General features: G+C 45.7%; 1 protein-coding gene across 1 annotated transcript in view; it reads left to right on the top strand.

Annotated features, from left to right (window-relative positions):
• ANKRD55 (ankyrin repeat domain 55) overlaps positions 1-19105 on the top strand; it is an 872819-nt gene that overhangs the window by 560664 nt on the left and 293050 nt on the right. The gene's annotated exons all lie outside the window — the stretch shown is intronic.

Raw genomic sequence — 19105 nt, 5'->3', positions numbered from 1 at the left:
CACTTCAGCTCAGGACACCTTAGGGGCTGTCCTGACTGGCCAGTGACTCCTCCTTGTTTTTCTCATTATCTTCTCCGGCCTTGCCGCCAAAAGTGGGGCCTGGCCGGAGGGGGCGGGCAACTCCACTAGCTGGAGTGTCCTGCTGGGTTGGCACAAAGGAGGTGAGCCTTTGAGGCTCACCGCCAGGTGTGACAATTCCTGCCTGGGGGAGGTGTTAGCATCTCCACCCAGTGCAGGCTTTGTTACTGGCCTCAGAGTGACAAAGGCACTCTCCCCATGGGGCCAGCAACATGTCTCGGTTTGTGGCAGGCTGCTAAAACTAGTCAGCCTACACAGATAGTCGGTTAAGTTTCAGGGGGCACCTCTAAGGTGCCCTCTGGGGTGTATTTTATAATAAAATGTACACTGGCATCAGTGTGCATTTATTGTGCTGAGAAGTTTGATACCAAACTTCCCAGTTTTCAGTGTAGCCATTATGGTGCTGTGGAGTTCGTGTTTGACAGACTCCCAGACCATATACTCTTATGGCTACCCTGCACTTACAATGTCTAAGGTTTTGTTTAGACACTGTAGGGGTACCATGCTCATGCACTGGTACCCTCACCTATGGTATAGTGCACCCTGCCTTAGGGCTGTAAGGCCTGCTAGAGGGGTGGCTTACCTATACTGCATAGGCAGTGAGAGGCTGGCATGGCACCCTGAGGGGAGTGCCATGTCGACTTACTCGTTTTGTCCTCACTAGCACACACAAGCTGGCAAGCAGTGTGTCTGTGCTGAGTGAGAGGTCTCCAGGGTGGCATAAGACATGCTGCAGCCCTCAGAGACCTTCCTTGGCATCAGGGCCCTTGGTACTAGAAGTACCAGTTACAAGGGACTTATCTGGATGCCAGGGTCTGCCAATTGTGGATACAAAAGTACAGGTTAGGGAAAGAACACTGGTGCTGGGGCCTGGTTAGCAGGCCTCAGCACACTTTCAATTGTAAACATAGCATCAGCAAAGGCAAAAAGTCAGGGGGCAACCATGCCAAGGAGGCATTTCCTTACACAACCCCCCCCCCAAACGAAAGAGGATGAGACTAACCTTTCCCAAGAGAGTCTTCATTTTCTAAGTGGAAGAACCTGGAAAGGCCGTCTGCATTGGCATGGGCAGTCCCAGGTCTGTGTTCCACTATAAAGTCCATTCCCTGTAGGGAGATGGACCACCTCAACAGTTTAGGATTTTCACCTTTCATTTGCATCAGCCATTTGAGAGGTCTGTGGTCAGTTTGAACTAGGAAGTGAGTCCCAAAGAGGTATGGTCTCAGCTTCTTCAGGGACCAAACCACAGCAAAGGCCTCCCTCTCAATGGCACTCCAACGCTGCTCCCTGGGGAGTAACCTCCTGCTAATGAAAGCAACAGGCTGGTCAAGGCCATCATCATTTGTTTGGGACAAAACTGCCCCTATCCCATGTTCAGAGGCATCAGTCTGCACAATGAACTGCTTAGAATAATCTGGAGCTTTTAGAACTGGTGCTGAGCACATTGCTTGTTTCAGGGTGTCAAAGGCCTGTTGGCATTCCACAGTCCAGTTCACTTTCTTGGGCATTTTCTTGGAGGTGAGTTCAGTGAGGGCTGTCACAATGGATCCATATCCCTTCACAAACCTCCTGTAATACCCAGTCAAGCCAAGGAATGCCCTGACTTGAGTCTGGGTTTTTGGAGCTACCCAGTCCAGAATAGTCTGGATCTTGGGTTGGAGTGGCTGAACTTGGCCTCCACCTACAAGGTGGCCCAAGTAAACCACAGTTCCCTGCCCTATCTGGCATTTGGATGCCTTGATAGAGAGGCCTGCAGATTGCAGAGCCTTCAAAACCTTCTTCAGGTGGACCAGGTGATCCTGCCAGGTGGAGCTAAAGACAGCAATATCATCAAGATAAGCTGTGCTAAAGGACTCCAAGCCAGCAAGGACTTGATTCACCAACCTTTGGAAGGTGGCAGGGGCATTCTTTAAACCAAAGGGCATAACAGTAAACTGATAATGCCCATCAGGTGTGGAGAATGCTGTTTTCTCTTTTGCTCCAGGTGCCATTTTTATTTGCCAGTACCCTGCTGTCAAGTCAAAGGTACTTAAGAATTTGGCAGCACCTAATTTATCTATGAGCTCATCAGCTCTTGGAATTGGATGAGCATCTGTCTTGGTGACAGAATTGAGCCCTCTGTAGTCCACACAAAACCTCATCTCTTTCTTTCCATCTTTGGTGTGAGGTTTGGGGACTAAGACCACTGGGCTAGCCCAGGGGCTGTCAGAGCGCTCAATTACTCCCAATTCCAGCATCTTGTGGACTTCCACCTTGATGCTTTCCTTAACATGGTCAGACTGTCTAAAGATTTTGTTTTTGACAGGCATGCTGTCTCCTGTGTCCACATCATGGGTACACAGGTGTGTCTGACCAGGGGTTAAGGAGAAGAGTTCAGGAAACTGTTGTAGGACTCTCCTACAATCAGCTTGCTGTTGGCCAGAGAGGGTGTCTGAGTAGATCACTCCATCTACTGTGCCATCTTTTGGGTCTGATGACAGAAGATCAGGGAGAGGTTCACTCTCTGCCTCCTGATCCTCATCTGTTACCATCAACATATTCACATCAGCCCTGTCATGGAAGAGCTTAAGGCGGTTCACATGGATCACCCTCTTGGGGCTCCTGCTTGTGCCCAGGTCCACCAGGTAGGTGACCTGACTCTTCCTTTCTAGCACTGGGTAAGGGCCACTCCATTTGTCCTGGAGTGCCCTGGGAGCCACAGGCTCCAGAACCCAGACTTTCTGCCCTGGTTGGAACTCCACCAGTGCAGCCTTTTGGTCATACCAAAACTTCTGGAGCTGTTGGCTGGCCTCAAGGTTTTTGGTTGCCTTTTCCATGTACTCTGCCATTCTAGAGCGAAGGCCAAGTACATAGTCCACTATGTCCTGTTTAGGCTCATGTAGAGGTCTCTCCCAGCCTTCTTTAACAAGGGCAAGTGGTCCCCTTACAGGATGACCAAACAGAAGTTCAAAGGGTGAGAATCCTACTCCCTTCTGTGGCACCTCTCTGTAAGCGAAAAGCAGACATGGCAAGAGGACATCCCATCTCCTTTTGAGTTTTTCTGGGAGCCCCATGATCATGCCTTTTAATGTCTTGTTGAATCTCTCAACCAAGCCATTAGTTTGTGGATGGTATGGTGTAGTGAATTTATAAGTCACTCCACACTCATTCCACATGTGCTTTAGGTATGCTGACATGAAGTTGGTACCTCTGTCAGACACCACCTCCTTAGGGAAACCCACTCTGGTAAAGATACCAATGAGGGCCTTGGCTACTGCAGGGGCAGTAGTCGACCTAAGGGGAATAGCTTCAGGATACCTGGTAGCATGATCCACTACTACCAGGATATACATATTTCATGAGGATGTGGGAGGTTGTAGTGGACCAACGATGTCCACACCCACTCTTTCAAAGGGAACCCCCACCACTGGAAGTGGAATGAGGGGGGCCTTTGGATGCCCACCTGTCTTACCACTGGCTTGACAGGTGGGGCAGGAGAGGCAAAACTCCTTAACCATGTTGGACATATTGGGCCAGTAGAAGTGGTTGACTAACCTCTCCCACGTCTTGGTTTGTCCCAAATGTCCAGCAAGGGGAATGTCATGAGCCAATGTTAGGATGAACTTCCTGAACAGCTGAGGCACTACCACTCTCCTAGTGGCACCAGGTTTGGGGTCTCTGGCCTCAGTGTACAGGAGTCCATCTTCCCAATAGACCCTATGTGTTCCATTTTTCTTGCCTTTGGACTCTTCAGCAGCTTGCTGCCTAAGGCCTTCAAGAGAGGGACAGGTTTCTTGTCCCTTACACAGCTCCTCCCTTGAGGGTCCCCCTGGGCCTAAGAGCTCAACCTGATAAGGTTCAAGCTCCAAAGGCTCAGTTCCCTCAGAGGGCAGAACTTCTTCCTGAGAAGAGAGGTTCCCTTTCTTTTGCTGTGTTGCAGTTGGTTTCCCAACTGACTTTCCTTTCCTCTTGGTAGGCTGGGCCATTCTTCCAGACTCCAGCTCTACTTGTTCACCCTGTGCCTTGCATTGTGCTCTGGTTTTCACACACACCAGTTCAGGGATACCCAGCATTGCTGCATGGGTTTTTAGTTCTACCTCAGCCCATGCTGAGGACTCCAGGTCATTTCCAAGCAGACAGTCCACTGGGATATTTGAGGAGACCACCACCTGTTTCAGGCCATTGACCCCTCCCCATTCTAAAGTAACCATTGCCATGGGATGTACTTTTCTCTGATTGTCAGCGTTGGTGACTGTGTAAGTTTTTCCAGTCAGGTATTGGCCAGGGGAAACCAGTTTCTCTGTCACCATGGTGACACTGGCACCTGTATCCCTCAGGCCCTCTATTCTAGTCCCATTAATTAAGAGTTGCTGTCTGTATTTTTGCATGTTAGGCGGCCAGACAGCTAGTGTGGCTAAATCCACCCCACCCTCAGAAACTAGAGTAGCTTCAGTGTGGACCCTGATTTGCTCTGGGCACACTGTTGATCCCACTTGGAGACTAGCCATACCAGTGTTACCTGGATGGGAGTTTGGAGTGGAACCTTTCTTGGGACAGGCCTTGTCTCCAGTTTGGTGTCCATGCTGTTTACAGCTATGACACCAGGCCTTTTTGGGATCAAAGTTTTTACCCTTGTACCCATTGTTTTGTGAAGAGGCTCTGGGACCACCCTCCTGTGCAGGTTTTTGGGGGCCTGTAGAAGACTCTTTACTATTTTTAGTTTTGGTTGTCTCATCACCCTTCCCCTGGGGAGTCTTTGTGACCCCTTTCTTTTGGTCACCCCCTGTTGAAGTCTTGGACACCCTTGTCTTGACCCAATGGTCCGCCTTCTTTCCCAATTCTTGGGGAGAAATTGGTCCTAGGTCTACCAGATGCTGGTGCAGTTTATCATTGAAACAATTACTTAACAGGTGTTCTTTCACAAATAAATTGTACAGCCCATCATAATTACTTACACCACTGCCTTGAATCCAACCATCTAGTGTTTTCACTGAGTAGTCAACAAAGTCAACCCAGGTCTGGCTCGAGGATTTTTGAGCCCCCCTGAACCTAATCCTGTACTCCTCAGTGGAGAATCCAAAGCCCTCAATCAGGGTACCCTTCATGAGGTCATAAGATTCTGCATCTTTTCCAGAGAGTGTGAGGAGTCTATCCCTACACTTTCCAGTGAACATTTCCCAAAGGAGAGCACCCCAGTGAGATCTGTTCACTTTTCTGGTTACACAAGCCCTCTCAAAAGCTGTGAACCACTTGGTGATGTCATCACCATCTTCATATTTTGTCACAATCCCTTTGGGGATTTTTAACATGTCAGGAGAATCTCTGACCCTATTTATATTGCTGCCACCATTGATGGGTCCTAGGCCCATCTCTTGTCTTTCCCTTTCTATGGCTAGGAGCTGTCTCTCTAAAGCCAATCTTTTGGCCATCCTGGCTAACAGGAGGTCATCTTCACTGAGAGCATCCTCAGTGATTTCAGAAATGTGGGACCCTCCTGTGAGGGACTCACTATTTCTGACTAACACAGTTGGAGACAGGACTTGAGGGGTCCTGTTCTCCCTATTTAGGACTGGAGGAGGGACATTGGCCTCCAAGTCACTAATTTCTTCCTCTGTGATGTCATCATCAGAGGGGTTGGCTTTTTCAAACTCTGCCAACAGCTCCTGGAGCTGAATTTTGGTAGGTCTGGAGCCAATGGTTATTTTTTTGATATTACAGAGAGACCTTAGCTCCCTCATCTTAAGATGGAGGTAAGGTGTGGTGTCGAGTTCCACCACCTGCATCTCTGTATCAGACATTATTCTGCTAAGAGTTGGAATACTTTTTAAAGAATCTAAAACTGTTTCTAGAATCTAATTTCAAACTTTTAACAAACTTTTAAACTCTAAAAGACAATGCTAAACAGGGACTTAACACACAAGGCCCTAGCAGGACTTTTAAGAATTTAGAAAAATTTCAAATTGCAAAAATCAATTTCTAATGACAATTTTGGAATTTGTCGTGTGATCAGGTATTGGCTGAGTAGTCCAGCAAATGCAAAGTCTTGTACCCCACCGCTGATCCACCAATGTAGGAAGTTGGCTCTGTATGCACTATTTCAAAGTAAGGAATAGTATGCACAGAGTCCAAGGGTTCCCCTTAGAGGTAAGATAGTGGCAAAAAGAGATAATACTAATGCTCTATTTTGTGGTAGTGTGGTCGAGCAGTAGGCTTATCCAAGGAGTAGTGTTAAGCATTTGTTGTACATACACTTAGACAATAAATGAGGTACACACACTCAGAGACAAATCCAGCCAATAGGTTTTTATATAGAAAAATATCTTTTCTTAGTTTATTTTAAGAACCACAGGTTCAAATTCTACATGTAATATCTCATTCGAAAGGTATTGCAGGTAAGTACTTTAGGAACTTCAAATCATCAAAATTGCATGTATACTTTTCAAGTTATTCACAAATAGCTGTTTTAAAAGTGGACACTTAGTGCAATTTTCACAGTTCCTAGGGGAGGTAAGTATTTGTTAGGTTAACCAGGTAAGTAAGACACTTACAGGGCTTAGTTCTTGGTCCAAGGTAGCCCACCGTTGGGGGTTCAGAGCAACCCCAAAGTCACCACACCAGCAGCTCAGGGCCGGTCAGGTGCAGAGTTCAAAGTGGTGCCCAAAACACATAGGCTAGAATGGAGAGAAGGGGGTGCCCCGGTTCCGGTCTGCTTGCAGGTAAGTACCCGCGTCTTCGGAGGGCAGACCAGGGGGGTTTTGTAGGGCACCGGGGGGGACACAAGCCCACACAGAAATTTCACCCTCAGCGGCGCGGGGGCGGCCGGGTGCAGTGTAGAAACAAGCGTCGGGTTCGCAATGTTAGTCTATGAGAGATCTCGGGATCTCTTCAGCGCTGCAGGCAAGCAAGGGGGGGGTTCCTCGGGGAAACCTCCACTTGGGCAAGGGAGAGGGAATCCTGGGGGTCACTCCTCCAGTGAAAGTCCGGTCCTTCAGGTCCTGGGGGCTGCGGGTGCAGGGTCTCTCCCAGGTGTCGGGACTTTGGATTCAAAGAGTCGCGGTCAGGGGAAGCCTCGGGATTCCCTCTGCAGGCGGCGCTGTGGGGGCTCAGGGGGGACAGGTTTTTGTACTCACAGTCTTAGAGTAGTCCTGGGGTCCCTCCTGAGGTGTTGGATCGCCACCAGCCGAGTCGGGGTCGCCGGGTGCAGTGTTGCAAGTCTCACGCTTCTTGCGGGGAGCTTGCAGGGTTCTTTAAAGCTGCTGGAAACAAAGTTGCAGCTTTTCTTGGAGCAGGTCCGCTGTCCTCGGGAGTTTCTTGTCTTTTCGAAGCAGGGGCAGTCCTCAGAGGATGTCGAGGTCGCTGGTCCCTTTGGAAGGCGTCGCTGGAGCAGGATCTTTGGAAGGCAGGAGACAGGCCGGTGAGTTTCTGGAGCCAAGGCAGTTGTCGTCTTCTGGTCTTCCTCTGCAGGGGTTTTTCAGCTAGGCAGTCCTTCTTCTTGTAGTTGCAGGAATCTGATTTTCTAGGGTTCAGGGTAGCCCTTAAATACTAAATTTAAGGGCGTGTTTAGGTCTGGGGGGTTAGTAGCCAATGGCTACTAGCCCTGAGGGTGGGTACACCCTCTTTGTGCCTCCTCCCAAGGGGAGGGGGTCACAATCCTAACCCTATTGGGGGAATCCTCCATCTGCAAGATGGAGGATTTCTAAAAGTTAGAGTCACTTCAGCTCAGGACACCTTAGGGGCTGTCCTGACTGGCCAGTGACTCCTCCTTGTTTTTCTCATTATCTTCTCCGGCCTTGCCGCCAAAAGTGGGGCCTGGCCGGAGGGGGTGGGCAACTCCACTAGCTGGAGTGTCCTGCTGGGTTGGCACAAAGGAGGTGAGCCTTTGAGGCTCACCGCCAGGTGTGACAATTCCTGCCTGGGGGAGGTGTTAGCATCTCCACCCAGTGCAGGCTTTGTTACTGGCCTCAGAGTGACAAAGGCACTCTCCCCATGGGGCCAGCAACATGTCTCGGTTTGTGGCAGGCTGCTAAAACTAGTCAGCCTACACAGATAGTCGGTTAAGTTTCAGGGGGCACCTCTAAGGTGCCCTCTGGGGTGTATTTTATAATAAAATGTACACTGGCATCAGTGTGCATTTATTGTGCTGAGAAGTTTGATACCAAACTTCCCAGTTTTCAGTGTAGCCATTATGGTGCTGTGGAGTTCGTGTTTGACAGACTCCCAGACCATATACTCTTATGGCTACCCTGCACTTACAATGTCTAAGGTTTTGTTTAGACACTGTAGGGGTACCATGCTCATGCACTGGTACCCTCACCTATGGTATAGTGCACCCTGCCTTAGGGCTGTAAGGCCTGCTAGAGGGGTGGCTTACCTATACTGCATAGGCAGTGAGAGGCTGGCATGGCACCCTGAGGGGAGTGCCATGTCGACTTACTCGTTTTGTCCTCACTAGCACACACAAGCTGGCAAGCAGTGTGTCTGTGCTGAGTGAGAGGTCTCCAGGGTGGCATAAGACATGCTGCAGCCCTCAGAGACCTTCCTTGGCATCAGGGCCCTTGGTACTAGAAGTACCAGTTACAAGGGACTTATCTGGATGCCAGGGTCTGCCAATTGTGGATACAAAAGTACAGGTTAGGGAAAGAACTCTGGTGCTGGGGCCTGGTTAGCAGGCCTCAGCACACTTTCAATTGTAAACATAGCATCAGCAAAGGCAAAAAGTCAGGGGGCAACCATACCAAGGAGGCATTTCCTTACAGCGTGTATAGGGAAACACCCCCCAGCGCTTTCCAAGGGCAGAAAGGCTGTGCCATCCTGGTTTTTAATTAGGTTGTTCACTGTGGGATTGTTTGCCATAAGGGTAAATAGGATGTGCTACAACAGTGGGAAGGTTTGCCCTTGGGAACTTTTTCCTCAACTGTTAGGGAGTGTGAGTGTCTATAAGTCACTGCCACCCACTGGTTAGTTACTCCTACAAGAAACACAGAAGGAACAACAAGCTGCAAGAGGCCTTTTTCCGGAAGTGCCCAGCTGACCAGTAGCAACTATGCCTGAAATGGACCCTGCTAATGGCCTCTGCTAATGTGTGGGGAAATGTCCAGAACAACAACTCCAGAACAACAATTACATTATTAACGACTCTCTTTTTCTCATCCTTAACCACGTATGTGCTGAAAAATGCACATGCGTGGTTAAGGCAGAAAAAAGGGAGAGTGCATCAGAGGAGGACTCGGTCAGGTAAGCGGGGCTGAGGCATGGTTGTGTTGTAGTTTGGTTTTTTCGGACTGGGGGTGGGGTGATCAGAGTAATTCTCGTTTTAAGGGGCAGGGGGATCAAGGAAGTTCTGTTTTGGGGGTGAGGGTTCGGAATAGTTTTGTTTTGGGGGTGGGCAGGGGGTCAGGGTACTTTGCTTTTTGCGGGTGGGGTAGTTTGGTTTTTGGGGGTGGGGTGAGGAATCGGGGTAGTTTGGTTTTTGGGGGTAGTATGGTTTTTGGGGGATCAGGGTAGTTTGTTTTTTGGGGGTGGGGTGGGGGATCAGGGTAGTTTGGTTTTTGGGGGTCAGGAATCAGGGTAGTTTGGTTTTTTGTGGGGTGGGAGTCGGGGTACTTTAGTTTTTGGGGTTAGGGCGTTCAGGGTAGTTTGGTTTTTGGGGATGAGGGATCGGGGTGGTTTTGTTATTAGGGGCAGGGTGGAGGGTCGGTTGTTTTTAGAGCAGGTGGGGGAGGTCGGGGAAGGGTTTAGGGCTCAGGGTGAGTGGGAGGTATCCGGGGTAGTTTTGTTTTAGGTGTGGGGGTCAGGGTAGTTTTAGTATTAGGGGTGGGGTACTTCTGGGCCTTATGGCAGGTAGGGGGTCGCATGCTAGAACCACACATGCCGTTCCCACACATGCCTTTACTAGGCATGCTTTTACAACAAAAAATTTTGTAAAGGCGTGTGTGGTAAAGGCATTCGTGGTAACAATGCAGTCGTTGTTCAGGCATGCAAGGTTCTAGCATTCGTTGTTCCATCATACATTTGAAGTGAGTCCTAGCCCATAAGTGGTGCAGTCCTGTTTTATTTAAATAACACAGGCTGAATTTACTGAAAAAACGTATTTTATTGAAAGGCAATCACAGATCTGGTGGTCTGGTAGACCCAGCAGACCACCATGCCTGGTGTAGGCTCCAATTGTAGTGGGTCGGAATTTGTGACCTAATTTATTATTATTCGTGAGATAGGTCAAATTGTGACACATTACGATTCAGGTTCTTAAAAAAGGACCTATTAGTAGATGGATCAGTGCTCAAACATTTTTTAAACTATTTACTAGTGGCAAAAATACTAGTAATTGCGACCAGACATTTTTGCATTTGGCCTGTAAGAGTGAAGGTTGAAATCTTGACCAGATGAATGTGTTAAAAGTATCAACGCTACGCGGCTAAAAAATTTGAATTAGTCATTGTCACAGCTTTTCCACCAAACCCAAAAGCTCCAGCTGGACCTTGGCCAGCAGCTTTATGACTTTGAGAGGGCTTTGGATGATAGCCAGAAACCTTATCTCGATAGAGTATTGGAACTTCCATTTTAACAAGTCAGAAGTTATAATGTTTGACCGGGGTCAGTCCATTTGGTATGTCCGACCTTCGCATCATCACGGTCAACCTGAATTCATGCCTAGGTCCTGGTCAACTGGGAACAATGACTACTGACAGGCGCTTTACTTTTTTCTAAGAGCTTTTTGTCTTAAATTTTTAAAATGTCATATTTTTGGTTCTCCTTGTTTTTTGTTGTTTTGGTGTCCTTTTACTCATTCAAATCCACTCCAGTTTTATGAATTGGTTGTAGGATTTTTATTGTGTTGTGTTTTTGTAAGAAAGTGGATTATTATATGAGAAGGGTGACTGCCCACCATAAGGAGTAATCACAACTCTTGTCAGAGGAACCCCTTAACATAACTCAATTAACCTGACCCTAATCCTCTACATAACCTCACGTGTTATGGCACAGAGGAGAGAGTGTTAACTTACTCAAAATACCAAGCAATATAAATCTTAAAGTGAATTAGATAAATAGGGAATGATTTAGTGAACAAATGACTACAAACCAACACCAATCCAATAGGGGAAACCCAGAGATATGTTTTTTGGTAAATGAAGCAAAAGTAGCCCCAAAAGTGCAACAGTAGTCAATGGTCACAGTAGACCAGGCCTAGGTGCAATTTGAGGCCGACCATGATGGAGCCCTGGTTGGATACACCAAGTCGATTGATCCCGGTGAAAGTCTAGAAGTAAAAACGTTTGATACATTTCAAAGTGCTAACCTGAAAAGGGACTTTGTCATTTTTTTAAAGAAAAATTAGTCCCCGAGTGGAACTGCCAGTCGGATACCAGCCACAGGTTCGTCATTACTCAGGCTCTGGGGCTTTTGAATTTTTTGCTTAGAAAAATGTCTTAGTCCCAAAACAGAAAGCCACTTTTTTGCTTGATCTTTTCAGGAGGATGAATCTGAAAGTCAGTCTAATGCTGTGGAACTGCCGGTCAGATACTTATAGCGGTAGGTCCCTTTATCTCTGAAGCTCTGAAGCAAAAGTTTTCAAAACTTTCCAAACTTTTCCCAGTACCCAGGCAGCCTCAAGGGGGCACCTAGAAACTCTCAGGGTGCCAGGCAGAGGTCACAAGCAAAATTTAGTCCAAGTGTCAGTTGCCTCAGGTCAACTGGGCACTTTAGGAAAAAGGCCTGTTGGAGCTTGTTGTGACATTGAAACCACCCAGGAGGTGGCCCAACTAGCACTATGAGTCCACTTCCTTGGCCTGGGTACAAGAATAAGCAGGCCCAGTCCTTCAGGGCTTCTCTCATGTTACAGACGAAGTCCACTCCTCTTCTGTTATTCTACAGGTTCAGGGGGTGCTCTGATAGGGTGCTCTGGGGTACAACGTGCGTGGCACTAGCTAGTGGGGGGGGGTTACCCCTGGGTACTCTGTAACTTGTGGGGTAAAAGTTCCTGGGTGCAGCCGTACCCACTTTTTCAGTAGCTCCTATTTACCTTATGGCAAAGGCCCAACATGCACTGTGTCAGGGCATTTTCAAGATACAAATGTCTTCTGCCACAAAAAACTTTGGCTGTGGTTGTGGGTATATAAGAGAGCACACCCTGGTAATCACTAGTGTCCACCCACATCTAGTGCTAAAATCCAGTTTGAAGCAGTTCTTGTACCCACACTAAACTATGAGCCAAAGGTATTGTAAGACAAATGCAGGGTCCTACAGCACCCAGAGAGGGAATGCACAATAGTTGTCCTAGCATCCCTTTCTCTCCCTTTCAGGTGTGTCAAAGTGTTACATGCAACTCAAAAAGACCTGTCAGGCAGGTACTGACATGGTGGTGTCAAATATTATGACCACAGCCTTCACCCTGAAGATTCTGCATAGCTCAGAGGAATCATTTCTGTCCTTCCAGGTCAACCATTGTGTAGCTCCTGGAAGGAATTTCCCAACTTATTCACACCTCAGTTGGCACTGCAGTTGTCAGGCTATACTTCAAGGCCATGGGTGCACGTTCTACACCATATACGTGAGACTTACATTCAAGTTAGATGTGTCAATCATGCAGAAGCCTTTTTAACCATTTGTTTAACCTGGGTAAAGTGGACAGTTCTACAACCATACCTATATATATAGGGCCCAGAAACAATTGGGGGTAACTATGCAGAAAAAGTAGATTAACTACAGTTATGTTTTGACTTTTCAATTGTTTTATCACTGCTTAAGCCTGTCTGCTACATGCCATAGTTACCAGGGGTTTGAGCTTAGATGTAGATTATTGAAACTGTGTTTTACTCTGAAAATGGTGTAGCCTTATTCTTTGTAGTGGATTCACATCCAGCCCAAATTAATGATCCACTGTCTTACAGAAGGGAAAGTGAAAGAGAGAGAAAAAATAAAAAAGAAAGAGAAGGGAAGAGAGAAAAAAAGCAGAGAAAGTGAGATACAGAGAAGGGAGAAAGGGACTGGTGTTGGTTTGAACATTTTCGCTAAGTCTATTCTGCTTCCCTGTCGGGCCCTGACACACCCATTTCTAATATAATCTATTATTAATTGAACAGCAAAAGAGAGCTGTGAATAAATATTACAATCTGCAAACATACAGGTGAGAGCAGTCATGGAACAGCCTGCACACTCATTTTAAAGGGTGGACTCACCAGCTAACTAGCCCCTCCCAGCAAGAGGGAGTAAACTTTAATGCAGTACATTGTTATCAGAGGTTATTCTACCCCACACTTCCAGCAGGGTCTGCTTACTGTCAGCCACCATTCATCCCAAGCACCCTATTGTTATTTATTTTCGTGGCAGTGGCACAGGAACTGGTAAAAGCCAGTACTGCCAGATGACAAGTCGGTACTGCCACCACCATCAATGAGTCCCCTGCCCAAATATTTTCAGCCCCTGACAACCTTAACACTATTCTAGTGTAGCCTGTTTACAGCTGTATTTTCAAAACCAGTGAAAAGCTGGAGCCCTGCTAATAATAAAGAGCTACTCTAGAGCATACACATCTCTAAGTACTTTGTTTATGAGTCTATTTACACCTGCACATTTCAAACAACACCTCTTATGATGAAATCATGCAGCTTCACTAAGTTTTTAGGGCCTCACTGTTCAACCATGCATTCCTGTACAGGAAGGGGTAGGCTTAAAGCCTGATTACACCATGCATCAAAGCATGTGTTAACGCGTCCCTTTATGTTAATTTGTACACATTAGGACTCGTTTTAGGCCGATGAATCTTTTGACCCAGTGGTGAGACACCGCAGAACAAGATAGCTGATCAATATGTCAAGCAATATATCAATGACGTCACCAATATTTATCACCACAATATATTTTACTTTGGATAAAGACATTGATTAAACTGTCGGCGCGACCGTGACCTTTCAGTCATGAATAACCACACCTTATTAGAATTTTAGTGAATTTTATTCCCTATTGATTACAATCTAATAATAGGAGTGTCAATCTCAAAACCAAGAAGCAAAAGAGCATATTCACGATATGGCAACTGTGATAAGATTTTGAAAATGCAAAGATCACGAACATAAAAGCACCAATGTAAGGTAAACATAGGTTAGAATACATAGAATAATATATACATCTCAGTTCAGCATAGTACAATGTCAGTCTTGTCTATTTGTGTCAGTCAGGATGATCACCTAATCTAACCACAGATTAGCATCAGCATGTTGGACTTCATGCAAAACAATTTAGAACACCAGTTTAGAAAACATCTAACTAAGGTCTCTATTCAAAAATACAGCAGTTGGTACCTAGAAAGGAAAAGCAAATAGACAAATTACAATAGCAATTGTCACAATTACCCTCCTCGGAATAAGTCAGCATACAGGATCAGTCTTCGTCTTCAGGACATCCGTTAGATCGCCGACAGTCTACTTCGTCTAAAGGGACAGGGGACACTTCCCTCATAAGGAGGAAAGTGTAAAGGGCAGTCTATGGATGAGGATGTTGGTTTAAGTCTCAAGTCACTAAACAGAGTGACAGAGTTTCTGGATGCAATCGATATCATTCCCTACCTAATTCCAACGACCCTTCTGTGTCATGAGTTTTTATCCCTTATTCGCAATACCTTCCCCCAAAATTCTATTGGATATTCACTATACCCCTCTACCTCCAACCTATCAAATTATACATTAGGTAATCCAAATTGTCACCCCACGATAATTTATAACACTTTGATTGGTCTTCATAATTGACGTCTTCGTAGGTGGCACTTCCGGAGGGTGTCATTTCTTTGGCACGTACTTCGGGTCAAAAGTTCTCTTTTCCATGGTCGAATGTCCTTGAATATTTTTACTATTGTTGCAAACTGTATAAAGTCCATTGCAAAGACAGCTAATATGCGGATGAGAAAAACTAGTTTTGTTACATAAAACGAAGAAGAGAACAAATGCTGGGTCATGGCCCTTTGCGAGTCAGCACACTGGAGAAAACAGAAAATATGCTTTAATATGAGAGCTACACGGCTAAGTCTTCGACTCACGCTAACTTAAGGCCTATAAGATTTTTTCAATGCAATATCGTAAATGTTAATATAAGCTTGATTAATCATATCACAAACAAGTTCACTCTTTATTATCATTAGTTCTGTTTATCATAGTCTTGATTCAAATGCACGTTTAAGCAAATAACAAATTATTGTCTTTTCTATGTGCAATATTGCTAAGCATTCCACATTGATATATGTATTATCTAATCTACGCTCTCTCACATGTGTCAGTAGATCAGCACTTTATTGGAAGGAACAATGCAGCAGTAGCTCCCCCACACCCTTCACCTCACCAACACAATAGTACACTGACCGTTATCTGTGTCTGGAGGGTTCCTTTTTCCACATACAGCCCTGGTTATTCAGGGCCACAGCCTTGTGGGGTGGGGAGGTGGAGAATCTGAGGGCCGGGAAAGCCCAGTCTGATCTTTGCCACCTCTAAATGCCCAGGCAGCTGGCAAGTATTTATGGAAAACTTGGTATAGAGGTGCCAGGGTAGTTGAGAAGGGGAATGAACAGTAAAAATGCCTTTAAATCATGTTTTTATCTTGGCACATTTGCTGTGAATTCAAATGCAGAGCTCAAATATCATGCTATGTCTTCTGACAAATTGCTGCTTATGTTTTTAGCATGGAGATGTTTACTTTTCTTTGTGTGACTGCAAAGTGAGAGGGAATTTTGTAAAGTGAACTATGTGGCAATCTCACTGGGGTACAGCAAGTGCGAAAAGAAGGATGTCACTTTCTTTTAATACAGAACAAAATGTAAATACATTTAAATGAACTGTACAAATATTTCAAAATAAACCAGCAGTTTTGAAAGAATATTTTGTTTTGTAATTGTAAAGTTTGAGTAAAAAAGATTTAAATAGAATCAAAACAACTCTTAGTGATGCACAAATGATAAATAGTGTATTGTTTTGCAGCATTTGTATAGCGCTTACTACTCCTATGCAGGGTACATAAGCACTTACCTAAATGGGCAGAACACTATGCCATATGCCAAATAGGATGTGTAGTTGGAAGTGAGTTGTTTTTGTTTTGTGATGGTAGGTAGGTTTCCACGTAATGCGTGATGACCACCAAGATGTGGTCACCATTATATGGGATGCATCGTGTAGCAGTGTGGTGGATAATGAGTTGTAAGAGATACAGACACGCAGGTGATGGTTTTTAAGAATGTTGACAGCTTGGAACAGCTCTGCAGGTGCCTGTATGGCATTTTTTTATCATTATGGTTTGATTAGCTGGTTAATGCACTGTGGTGTCCAATCAGACATTTTATGTATATCTGTGGGCCTGAGCTGGCAGGTTTTGAGGGAGAGAGAAGAGAGCTGCTGGGAGGGGCAGTGTTACTATCGCACTAAATGTGTGTGTCATTGTGAGATGTAAAGAAACAGCCATAGTGTTATGAATATTTGGTTCCTGCAATAGTGTACTGGATTAAGGTCCTCTGATTGACCTTCAGTGTGCAACATATTTCTTCAGTTATTCCATGCCAGTTCATTTGGTGATGGCTGGTTTATTGGCCGCACAGTACTGGTGATGGACATCCCTCGTAGCAGATATGTCTTACTTGAATGTAAGAGGTGTAAGTTACAGTTGGCTATTGTTAGAAATGGGGTCTCTGGTTGGCAGTCAATTTATACTCTGTCCAAGTAATGACCCTCACTCTAGTCAGGGTAATGGAGATACATACTTGGATAACGCCTGCTTACCTCCTTGGTAGCTTGGCACAAGTAGTCAGGCTTATCTCAAAGGCAATGTGTAAAGTATTTGCACCAACACACTCAGTAATACAGTGAAACCACTACAAATTAGACACCACACCAGTTTAGAAAAATAGTGAATATTTATCTAAATCAAACAAGACCAATACGACAAAAATCCAACATACATAAGTTAAGTTATGAATTTTTAAAATAATAGATTCTTACTCCATAGAAAGAAATGGTAACGTTGTTGTTACACAAACAACCTGGTTTGTGTAAAAACTAAAGCCACACTGGCAAGCGTGCATTGAAAAAGTCAGCGATACGTCATTTTTCTCTCCTGCATGAGTCAATTTCCGGATGGGGCACCTCTGGTCCAGCAGGTTCTCGTTGATTTTTGACGCCCAGCGATGATGCGTGTGAAATCCGGCTGCATGGTTATGGAAAAACCACGCTGCAAGGGGTTTGCATCGTTTTCTCCAGCTGCGATGCAGGTGATGCGTCAGTTTTCCAGCCGTGATGCAGGTGGTGCGTCAATTTCAGCCACGAGGTAAGTTGTGCATCGTTTTTACAGCTGCATTGCAGGTGATGCATTGAAATTTTTCCTGCACGGCTTCCTGTGCATGGATTTCAGACCTTGTTCTACTAGCTTCACCTTTCAAGGACCCATGGACTGGATAGGGCACCACTTGTCTCAGCAGAGTCCAAGTGCTTGCAGAGGAAGCTTTTGATGACCGTGAGACTTCAAAACTGGAGGCAAGCTCAGTCCAAGCCCTTAGAGACACTTCACAAACAGGAATATACCACAAAGTCCAGTGTTTGTCCTCTTTCAGGCAGAAGCAGCAACTGCAGGCCAACCCATCATAGCACAGTCACAGGCAAGGGGGCAGTACTCGCTCGTTAGCTCTTATCCTTGGCAGAGGTTCCTCTTGGTTCCAGAAGTAATCTGAAAATCTGGGGTTTTGAGTCCACTACTTGTACCCCTTTCTGCCTTTGAAGTAGGGAAACTTCAAAGGAAAATCTCTGTTCTTCGCAATATCCTGCCTTGCCCAGGCCTGGCTCCAGACACACACCAGGTGGTTGTAGACTGCATTGTGTGAGGACAGGCATAGCCCTTTCAGGTGTAAATGACCATTCATCCCTCCACTGTAGCCCAGATAGCACATCAGGATATGTAGCCTATACCCCAACTCCATTTGTGTCACCGTCTAGTGGAGATTCACAAACAGCCCAACTGTCAGTCTGACCCAGACACGGAAAACACAAGCAGGCAGAGTCACAGAATGGTTTAGGCAAGAAAACTCTCACTTTCTAAAAGTGGCATTTTCCAACTGACAATCTAAAAACCAACTTTACCCAGAGATGTATTTTAAATTGTGAGTTCAGAGACCCTAAACTCCACATCACCATATGCTCCCAAAGGGAAGCTACACTTAAAAGGTATTTAAAGGTAGACCCCATGTTAACCTATGAGAAAGATAGGCCTTGCATCAGTGAAAACCATATTTGGCAGTATTTTACTGTTATGACATGTAAGGCACATCAGTACATGTCCCACCTTTAAAATACACTGCACCCTGCCCATGGGGCTACCTAGGGCCTACCTCAGGGGAGCCTTACATGTATAAAAAAGGAAGGTTTGTGTCAGGCAAGTGGGTTCACCTGCCAGGTCGAATTGGCAGTTTCAGTTTAAAACTGCACACACAGACACAGCAGTGGCAGGTCTAAGCCAAGTTTTACAGGGCTCCTTTTGTGGGTGGCAAACCAGTGCTGCAGGCCCACTAGTATCATTTGATTTACACAACCTGGGCACCTCTAGTGCACTTTACTAGGGACTTACTAGTAAATCAAATATGCCAATCATAGAAAAGCCAATTACACATACAATTTACACAGGCAGTGTAGGAGGCTGGCCTGGTTTGTAGTGGGTACCTAAGGTACTTACACCTCATACCAGGTCCAGTTATCCCTTATTAATGAAATGTAGGCAGTGTTCTAGCAGCTTAGGCTGTCTAGAGGTAGCTGTAGCAGAGCAGCTTAAGCTGAACTAGGAGACATGCAAAGCTCCTGCAACACCACTATAGTTACACTGTACTTATACACAATAAAAGACAATACTCGGTGTTGCCAAAAATAAAGGTACTTTAGTTTAGTGACACAAAGCCAAAAATATCTTAGAGGCAATACTCCTTCTGGAGGTAAGTATTATACACAATGTATACACTACTAACCAAAATCAGGTGAGTAAACAGTCATAGAATAGTGCAAAGAGTAGAAAATACAATAGATTGCAATGGGCCTAG

The sequence above is a fragment of the Pleurodeles waltl genome, chromosome 1_1 (genome assembly GCF_031143425.1).
Source record: "Pleurodeles waltl isolate 20211129_DDA chromosome 1_1, aPleWal1.hap1.20221129, whole genome shotgun sequence".
In the NCBI taxonomy this organism is placed as follows: Eukaryota; Metazoa; Chordata; class Amphibia; order Caudata; family Salamandridae; genus Pleurodeles; species Pleurodeles waltl.
The sequence above is the reverse complement of the archived record's forward strand: the minus strand, read 5'-3'. Positions and strand labels throughout refer to the sequence as shown.